The sequence below is a fragment of the Salmo trutta genome, chromosome 7 (genome assembly GCF_901001165.1).
Source record: "Salmo trutta chromosome 7, fSalTru1.1, whole genome shotgun sequence".
Taxonomy (NCBI): Eukaryota; Metazoa; Chordata; class Actinopteri; order Salmoniformes; family Salmonidae; genus Salmo; species Salmo trutta.
Window position 1 is genome coordinate 36,906,931 of NC_042963.1, and position 10,334 is coordinate 36,917,264.

Consider the following 10,334-nt stretch of genomic DNA (forward strand, 5'->3'; position numbering starts at 1 on the left):
TTTCAGAAAACATTAAATAGTGAAACATTAAAAATAAAATAAAAAAGTGAAACATTGAAAAAATGATCATTTTCAGATAAAATTATTAAATATATTCACATGTCACCGAATAATTGATTAAACCACATTGTTTTGCAATTAAGTTCTACAGTAGCCTCAACAGCACTCTGTAGGGTAGCACCATGGTGTAGCCAGAGGACAGCTAGTGTCACGTCCTGACCAGTGTAAGAGGCCATTTGCCATAGTAGAGTGGTCAGGGCGTGACAGGTGGTTGTTCTGGGTGGTTTTGGGGTTTTCTGTTTCTAGGTGGGATCGTGCTAGAATTCTATTTCTATGTTTCATTTTCCATGTTTTGGCCGGGTATGGTTTCCAATCAGAGGCAGGTGTCTTTTGTTGTCTCTGATTGGAAGCCATACTTAGGCAGCCTGTTTTCCTTTGGGGTTTGTGGGTAGTTGTTTCCGTTTAGTCTAGTGTACCTGACGGGACTGTTGTTGGTCATTTGTTGTTTTGATGTTAAAGTGTATTCATTAAAGACAAAGAATGAGCACTATGCACGCTGCGCCTTGGTCTCCATTCAATGACCCCTATGGCAGCTAATTTCTGTCCTCCTCTGGATACATTGACTTCAATACAAAACCTAGGAGGCTCGTGGTTCTCACCTCTTCCATAGACTTACACAGTAATTATGACAACGTTCTAAGACAGCACTGAAGTCCACAAGCAAAGGGAAAAGGTGAAAGGAGGAGAGCACGTAGATGCACGAATGAATTATCCAACTATCAAAGGGGAGTTTGTATGTGGCTGCTATGAAAGTGAACTGTGTTTGAGTGTGATTAGCGGTGTATTCATTCCGTAAAAAAAATATTCTTAAATGGAAGCAAAAGGAAGAAAACAGGGATAAACATGCAGTGCTTTCGGAAAGTATTCAGACCCGCTGACTTTTTCCACATTTTGTTACATTGCAGCCTTATCCTCTCTAGGGTAGGGGGCAGTATTTTCACATCCGGATAAAAAACGTACCCGATTTAATCTGGTTATTACTACTGCCCAGAAACTAGAATATGCATATAATTGTTTAATTTGGATAGAAAACACCCTAAAGTTTCTAAAACTGTTTGAATGGTGTCTGTGAGTATAACAGAACTCATATGGCAGGCAAAAACCTGAGAAGATTCTGTACAGGAAGTGCCCTCTCTGACCATTTCTTGGCCTTCTACACTCTCTTTATTGAAAACAAAGGATCTCTGCTGTAACGTGACAATTCCTGAGGCTCCCATAGGCTCTCAGAAGGCGCCAGAACGTTGAATGATGACTCTGGTGTCCCAGGCTGAAAAACAGTAGCGCATTTAGTAAGTGCTCGATCTGAGAACAATGAGACGGGTGCGCGTGTGCACGAGACGAGGCCATTTTCAACTTTGAGTCTTTGAACGAAAACAGGGTTTCCCGGTTGGAATATTATCGCTTTTTTACGAGAAAAATCGCATAAAAATGGATTTTAAACAGCGTTTGACATGCTTCGAAGTACGGTAATGGAATATTTTGAATTTTTTTGTCACAATACGTGCCGGCGCATCACCGTTCGGATAGTGTCTTGAACGCAAGAACAAAACAGAGGATATTTGAAAATAACTATGGATTATTTTGAACCAAACCAACATTTGTTATTAAAGTAGAAGTCCTGGGAGTGCATTCTGACGAAGAACAGCAAAGGTAATCAAATATTTCTAATAGTAAATCCGAGTTTGGTGAGGGCAAAACTTGGTGGGTGTCAAAATAGCTAGCCCGTGATGGCTGGGCTATCTACTCAGAATATTGCAAAATGTGCTTTTGCCGAAAAGCTATTTTAAAATCGGACACCGCGATTGCATAAAGGAGTTCTGTATCTATAATTCTTAAAATAATTGTTATGTTTTTTGTGAACATTTATCGTGAGTAATTTAGTAAATTCACCGGAAGTCTGCAGTGGGTATGCTAGTTCTGAACGTCACATGCTAATGTAAAAAGCTGTTTTTTTATATAAATATGAACTTGATTGAACAAAACATGCATGTATTGTATAACATAATGTCCTATGAGTGTCATCTGATGAAGATCATCAAAGGCTAGTGCTGCATTTAGCTGTGGTGTTGGTTTTTGTGACATTATATGCTAGCTTGAAAAATGGGTGTCTGATTATTTCTGGCTGGGTACTCTGCTGACATAATCTAATGTTTTGCTTTTGTTGTAAAGCCTTTTTGAAATCGGACAGTGTGGTTAGATTAACGAGAGTCTTGTCTTTAAAATGGTGTAAAATAGTCATATGTTTGAAAAATTGAAGTAATAGCATTTCTAAGGTATTTGAATATCGCGCCACGGGATTCCACTGGCTGTTGAGTAGGTGGGACGATTTCGTCCCACATACCCTAGAGAGGTTATTCTAAAATTGATTCAATCTGGGGGGGTTTCTCATCGATCTACACACAGTACCCCATAATGAAAAAGCAAAAACAGGTTTTTGGACATTTTTTCAAATGTATTAAAAATAAAAACTGAAATATCTCATTACAATAAATATTCAGACCCTTTACTTAGTACTTTGTTGAAGCACCTTTGGTAGCAATTACAGCCTCAAGTCTTCTTGGGTATGACACTACAAGCTTGGCACACCTGTATTTGGGTTGGATGGGGAGTGTTGGAGCACAGCTCCATTCATCTTTCCCTCGATCCTGACTAGTCCCCCAGTCCCTGCCACTGAAAAACATCCCCACAACATCTCCACAGCATGATGCTGCCACCACCATGCTTCACCATAGGGATGATGCCAGGTTTCCTCCTTACGTGACGATTGGCATTCAGGCCAAAGATCTCAATCTTGGTTTCATCAGACCAGAGAATCTTGTTTCTTATGCTCAGAGGCCTTTGTGTGCCTTTTGGCAAACTCCAAGCGGGCTGTCATGTGCCTTTCACTGAGGAGTGGCTTCCATCTGGCCACTCTACCATAAAGGCCTGATTGGTGGAGTACTACAGAGATGGTTGTCATTCAGGAAGTTACTCCCATCTCCACAGAGGAACTCTGGAGTTCTGTCAGAGTGACCATCGGGTTCTTGGTCACCTCCCTGACAAAGGTCCTTCTCCCCCGATTGCTCAGTTTGGCCAGGCAGCCAGCTCTAGGAAGAGTCTTGGTGGTTCCAAACTTATTCCATTTAAGAATGATGGAGGCCACTGTGTTCTTGGGAACCATCAATGCTGCAGAATTTTTTTGGTACCCTTCCCCAGATCTGTGCCTCGACATAATCTTGTGTCAGAGCTCTACGGACAATTCCTTCAACCTCGTGACTTAGTTTTTGCTCTGACATGCACTGTCAACTGTGGGACCTTAAATATACAGGTGTGTGCCTTTCCAAATCATGTCCAATCAATTGGGTTTATCACAGGGGGACTCCAATCAAGTTGTAGAAACATCCCAAGGATGATCAATGGAAGCTCAATTTCGAGTCTCATAGCAAAGGGCCTGAATACTTATGTAAATGCATTTTATTTATTGTTTTGCCAAAAAATAAAAAAATACAAGTTTTTACTTTGTCATTATGGGGTATTGTGTGTAGATTGATAAGGAAAACAATTCATGTAATCTATTTTAGAATAAGGCTGTAACGTAACAAAATGTGGAAAAAGTCAAGGGGGCTGAGTACTTTCCGAATGCACCGTACCTGAATTTGTCCATTAGAAACTCTCATTTGCAAGTGTTGGACTAATGATCCCACCCTTGATCAGCTAGGTGCAGGCAAGATTGTGCAAGGCGGTATTGAATGTGTCAATGTCTGTCACCTTGATTACTCAAATTTCTCTTGACCTGTGCACCTACGTTGTAAACATTCATTCATAGGCTAGGTTGTAGCAACCTCATGATGGGTACAGGGAAAATTTAAGTATCATGTAGTAGCCTAAACTTATCAATGTTACATTGAGCTGAGTTAATGGAATATGAATGACAGTCATCCAATATGCTGTGATAGAAATAAGGCACCGACCGCCACTTAAACAGTGCCGATCACCACTGATATAATCCTTTCAGCTTTTATTGAATACATGGTATTTTGTATTTTTCCAAGTAGCCTATAGCTTCTGGAACACTAAACTGCATGATTAGAGAATGCTCAGTGCTTCTGCTATTAGTTTATTTTCTCTCTTACTCTGTAATTACCTTAGCTCTCACACTGTCTGTTTGTACCACTCTCTTATGTATATACCCTGGCCTAAGGTTATCAAGTTTACCATCACACCCACACCATTGCAAACGTGTGTCACCTCCCTCTCTTTGTCTGTCTACTCCCCCAGATGATTTGGTTCATTTGGACTCTGATGCTCAGCCATTTATCAACACTACCTGTCAGAACAGATCCCTATCCCAACCACTCATACTGCCCTCATCCATCTCTTCCTCTCTCTTTCCTTCTATATCTCCCTCTCTCTCTCGCTCTTGATCTTTCACTCTCCTTATCTTTCTCTGCTGTCTCCCTCTCTCTTCACCCTGACCTTGCTGATAGTCATTACAGTTTTTCTCAATTGTTAAAACACAATTTCTGAAACCTTGCTCCATTTCCTGAAAACATTAAACACAAAACCTCATCTTCAAGCACTATTTACATAACCTCTGACTCCTCTTGCAAAATGAAACATTCCCCTCAAAACAGTTTTACCTGTGTTCAAAATCAAACACTGCTCTCAAATCATAAACAAAGTGATCAAAATGATATACACTCTCAAGCAGTCAGTAAACAATACACCGAAAAATAGAAAACACATTGTTCAAAACATACAATTCTCAGGGAGAAGTACAATTTTTATTTAAAAAAATCGTATTTTTCCGTCATTGTCTTTTGATGAACGAAAACATGTTCTATCATAGCAGCTCAAAATTGATCAGAAATTACTACTCTGCTTTGCTCTTTGCAATTTTGTTTTTGTTCTTCCTCCTCCTTGTACCCCTATTTTTACAGTACTGTACCCTGCATCTCACAAACTTGTCCTTTGTCTCTGTGATACTGTAATTCTTGTTCTTTGTTGATATGAACCTGCAACCAGTCAAAATCTATTGAGCAGTCAGTACTGTTACAGTTTTTCTCAATTGTTTACACACAAATACTGGTACTTGAGACACAATGACCACAGCATGTAACTCATGCACCAACCCCCTGAACATATTCTGCTAAACTACAAGTACAATTCCTGCTTTACACTCAAATTGCAGTTCTAAAACACACTTTTTTCAAAACACTACACACAATTCTTTGCATTTGGCACAATTTTCATGCAGAAAATCTCTTGTTTTCACAATGAACACACTGCCATTCAAATATGCACACTGACTCATCACATGGGCAAACACCCGTCACACAGTTTTACAATTAGCAATCAGAGCTTTAGCATAAAAGGGCAACAGGTGAGCTCTTCTGTTTTGGAGCAATGGATGCCAACATTGGAAACAGAGGCAGAGCCAGAGGAGTGAGAGTAAGAGGAGGAGGACGGGGAGGACAAGGACGAGGACGAGGACGAGGACGAGGAAGGCCAAGGACCGTAATCTCTGATGAGATCCGAGCCACTTTGGTTGATCATGTGGTCAACCATGGTCTAACAATGAGGGAGGCTGGGCAAAGAGTACAGCCAAATTTGAGCAGGTACACTGTAGCATCCATCATATGGATATTCCGAAATGAGAATAGGTAAGAAATCTACTCTCACTAGAAAATTGCAGTACTGCATATCAATACAGTACTCAATGAGTACAGTAGTACTGAAATCATGAACATGGTCCTAGAAAATAACGCCATAACATTACGGCAAATTCAAAGAAAAATAATAGAAAACAATGAGATATTTCAAAATATTGATAGGGTAAGCTTATCAACACTGGACTGTGTCTGGCGCAGAAATAATCTCAGGATGAAGCAGGTCTACAGGGTGCCATTTGAATGCAATTCAGAAAGAGTCAAAGAATTGCAATATAACTATGTGCAAGTGAGTCCTATACAATCCCACAATTGATGCATACTCTCAACACTGTATAAATTATACATATTTCAGTATTGTAATCATAATGATTGTGCTTCACAATAGTGACCACTCCATGTCTATTTCTGATATTGTCATGTGTTTTTCAGAGAGTCCTTGAGCTAGAGGTGGCTGCAGTGGAGCACCAGTTCATCTTCATTGATGAGGTTGGATTCAACCTCACAAAAAGACGAAAGAGGGGAAGGAATATCATCGGCCAGCGTGCCATTGTTCAAGTCCCTGGCCAGCGCGGAGGGAACATCACAATGTGTGCAGCGATTAGCCACCACGGCGTCATCCATCACCATGCTACCCTTGGCCCCTACAACACCGCCCATCTGATCACATTCCTGGACACCCTACACAACACACTCATTCCACCAGATCAGGTAGATGGCCCAGAGCAGCTCAGGTACGTTGTCATTTGGGACAACGTAAGTTTCCACAGGGCTGCTCTGGTTCGTAACTGGTTCACTGCCCACCCATGCTTTTTAGTTGTTTATCTCCCTCCATATTCTCCATTCCTCAATCCTATTGAGGAATTTTTTTCTGCCTGGAGATGGAAAGTGTATGACCGAAATCCACAAACGCGTATACCTCTTCTCCAAGCTATGATCAGGCCCTACACCCAAACAAGGGCACTGCGTTCATCCACCTCTGGCCTGCTCGCCTCCCTACCTCTGAGGAAGCACAGTTCCCGCTCAGCCCAGTCAAAACTGTTCGCTGCTCTGGCACCCCAATGGTGGAACAAGCTCCCTCACGACGCCAGGACAGCGGAGTCAATCACCACCTTCCGGAGACACCTGAAACCCCACCTCTTTAAGGAATACCTGGGAAAGGATAAAGTAATCCTTCTAACCCCCCCCCCCCAAAAAAAGATTTAGATGCACTATTGTAAAGTGGTTGTTCCACTGGATATCTTAAGGTGAATGCACCAATTTGTAAGTCGCTCTGGATAAGAGCGTCTGCTAAATGACTTAAATGTAAATGTATATAGCAGCTGATGCTTTTCATGGCTGGAATCGCCATGCTAGGCGATATTTCCCCCGCTGCTTGGCCAGGGAAAACATTGCTTGTGATGTGGATGAGGTGCTGTGGCCAGACCGCAACAGAAGAGAGGATGCAGCATGTTTTTTTATTTTAATTATTTTTTTTTTTTTACTGTAACTGTATACATTAAATTATTCTGTTTTGTATGTAGACCACTGTATGTGCAACTTTGTGTTGGTTGGGAATGGGATGTACACTGTGTACATTGTTTTTGTGGGAAAAATAAAATATATTTGATACCGTGTACTTGTATGTTCTGAGTATAAAAACAATATTCTCAAATATTTTACAACACACTTATGTATGTACTGTCTGTAGTAATGGCAACACTGAACCAAAAAAGGCCTAAGTCATGATGAATGGAGAAGAAGTGTTTTCCATTCATCATAGTGTTTTACATTGAGCACATCAGTGTTCAACTGGTTCTTATAAATGTCTATTCATATGATGGTTTGTGTGTGTCATTTGAAAACAAAATACCATTTTGATAAGAAATAACATTGTTTTGAATGTAAAGTTTCATTTTGCTGGAGAATTGAGGGGTTGTGCCCATTGTGTGTGTGTTTTTTGATTTGTGTGTAGAGTTCTGAGAATATGAGGCATGCTTTCAGAAAATGTGTGTAAACAATCGAGAAAAACTGTAATAAATGGAAAGCACAATGTTCAAGGCCATTGATGTTAAATCACCCTGTGTTATGGGACTGTGTTGGAGTCCTCTGTGGAGAGTGGTAGGGCTTCAACACAGAGCTGTAGTACATACACTCAGCATCACTACTCTTACCATTTGTCCTGAAATGTTCTACTCTCCAGTGCAAACATTGTCAATGTTAAAATACATTTGATTAATATTGCCCTCTTCCTGGTGTTCAAAGAGCTTTATGTTGATTATGTGCAGAACTTGTTCTATTAAATGTTTCTGTTCTGTAGAGACTAGACAACATAGGAAACATATTTGTTCAAATAACTTATTAATTACAAAGAAATCAATCCCAAGAGAAGCCTGCAGGGGCGAAAGTAAGCCGGAACGGTCCGGTATGGAGGACAGGCAAAATAAATAGTGGGGGTACAGTTTTACACCATACTGGTAAAACATGAGCCTATCACAATAATTAAAACATGATGCCAAACTGTAAGCTTACACTATTATTATCATTACGCATGTCAGTCACATGAAAAATGTGTAAATGGACTTGAAAACGTGTGGAAATACACTACAAAATTTGCTAAGGCAGAGATGAGTGGCCGAGAGTGAGACGCATGCGGACAGCAGTGGATGCATCAATTCGGGTTACAAGTGTAGGCCTATTTGACAATCACCAAATGTCATTCATAACATTTTGTGACAGATGTATCTTTCCATTCATCAAATATCGGGTGCACAGTGCACTCTATGGATGTGGGAATAATGTTTTGGTGAACGAAAGTGAGCAGGTAGCCAGGCTTACAGGAGCATTGTGAAGGGATTGTTTGATAATCAGATGAAACAAATCATAACTAGTTGTGTTAATGCCACATGAATAGATTATATTTTAAAACAACAAATCTTTACTATTAGGCCAACAAAGATCCATTAAATGAATAATTCTATGATTAGGCCCATACAATTTTTTTAAGCAAGTGTCACGACTTCCGCCTTGTTTGGGCGGCGTTTGGCGGTTGACGTCACCGGTCTTCTAGCCATCGCTGATCCACCTTTCATTTTCCATTGGTTTTGTCTTTGTTTTCTACACACCTGGTTTTCATTCCCCAATTACCTGTTCATGTATTTAACCCTCTGTTTCCCCCATGTGTGTTGTGTGTGATTGTTTTTATGTTCATGTCGGTTCATGATGGCGGGTTTTTTGACGGGTGCTGTTTTCACCCGTGCGTAATATTTACAGTTTGTATTTGGTCAAGTGTATTGTTACCTTGTGCCTTTATTTATGAGTAAAGTACGTTGCTCACTCATTTTTGCTCTCCTGCTCCTGACTTCATGCACCAGCTACACTCACCTTCTGACAGTAAGTGAGGCACACATGCATAGGAGGTTAAAGAAGTTAAATCTACTTTCACTCCTGGAATCCTGGTAGTATGTCTACAGACAGTACCCCACACCAGGAAGTAAAACATGAGTCTGATCAAGAGGCAGACACTCCAGATGGTTCTGATCCACTCTCCGTAAAACCAAATCAAATTAAAGCCGGATTCAGGGACACCGGAGTAGTGTGGGGAATACAGCCTGGTGTCTTTAATAAAAAAAACAATGCTCTTTAATTCTGTGTTAATTAAATGTAGATTTCCCTGAGTGAAGAGAGGGGCACCAGTGCGCCGGGGGGAACTCCAGCCACATAAACACTCACTCAGAGGATTTGTTTTGTGTTTAATCGCCTCTGTTTTTTTTTTAGAAACTCATACAAATGTACACAGCCAGCCCATCACCAGCAGGCTAGTTTCTCCTGGAAGAACCTTTACAGGAGTGTGCTCAGTCTCTTTCAAGACGCCAGTGTTGTGTGCTACTGCTACAACTGGACAGATGTGGTGGAGCTCTTCAATGCTTATCTGGTTATTAGCAACAGTATTATGGAACTCTACAGAGGTGGTCAGTTGTGTTTGAAAAGTTGTAGCCACCCTTTCCCAGCAGAGAAAGCACAGATTCCTCCTAAACCTGGAGATATTTTCTCTTTCTTTCATCTCATCTTTCTCTCCATCAGTGTAGTGGGCAGGTCGCTGACCACAGGAGAAAGGCGTGAAGAGAGAGAGAGAAAAAACTGTCATCCTGCTTGTCTGAGTGTGAAAAGAGCAGCGTTGTCTGTCAGCTCCAGCCCCCAGGCCCACCAGGCCCCCAAGGGCCCGCAATCCCTGACAGTCCCCTGTTCTGGTCTCCACTCTCCTGGAAGATTCAAACAGCGCTGTTCCCAGACATAGTTCTGGTTATTATTTTCCTGTCCTTTAACTAAAACATCCATTATGGGAAATGCCAGGACGACCGTGCCCTTTTCAGCGGAGTTGGTGTCATAGCTCAGACGGAGACAATGGCAACGTAACACACGTTGATTGAGGACTGATTTAGAGTGACTGTTCTTTAAACCAATTCACAGCCTAGTGATGTGAGGGGAAGGGAGAGAGGGAGAGGAGAGGGAGACCCTGACGTCATCTGGAGGCTGGCTGGTCAAGTTGGCGAGAGAAATAACAGGCAGAACCAGAGGAAAATAAGGGTTGAGACGTGGAGAAGAGGAGCAGGAGTAAAGACTGTTGTCTTCTGGAGGTTGGCTGGT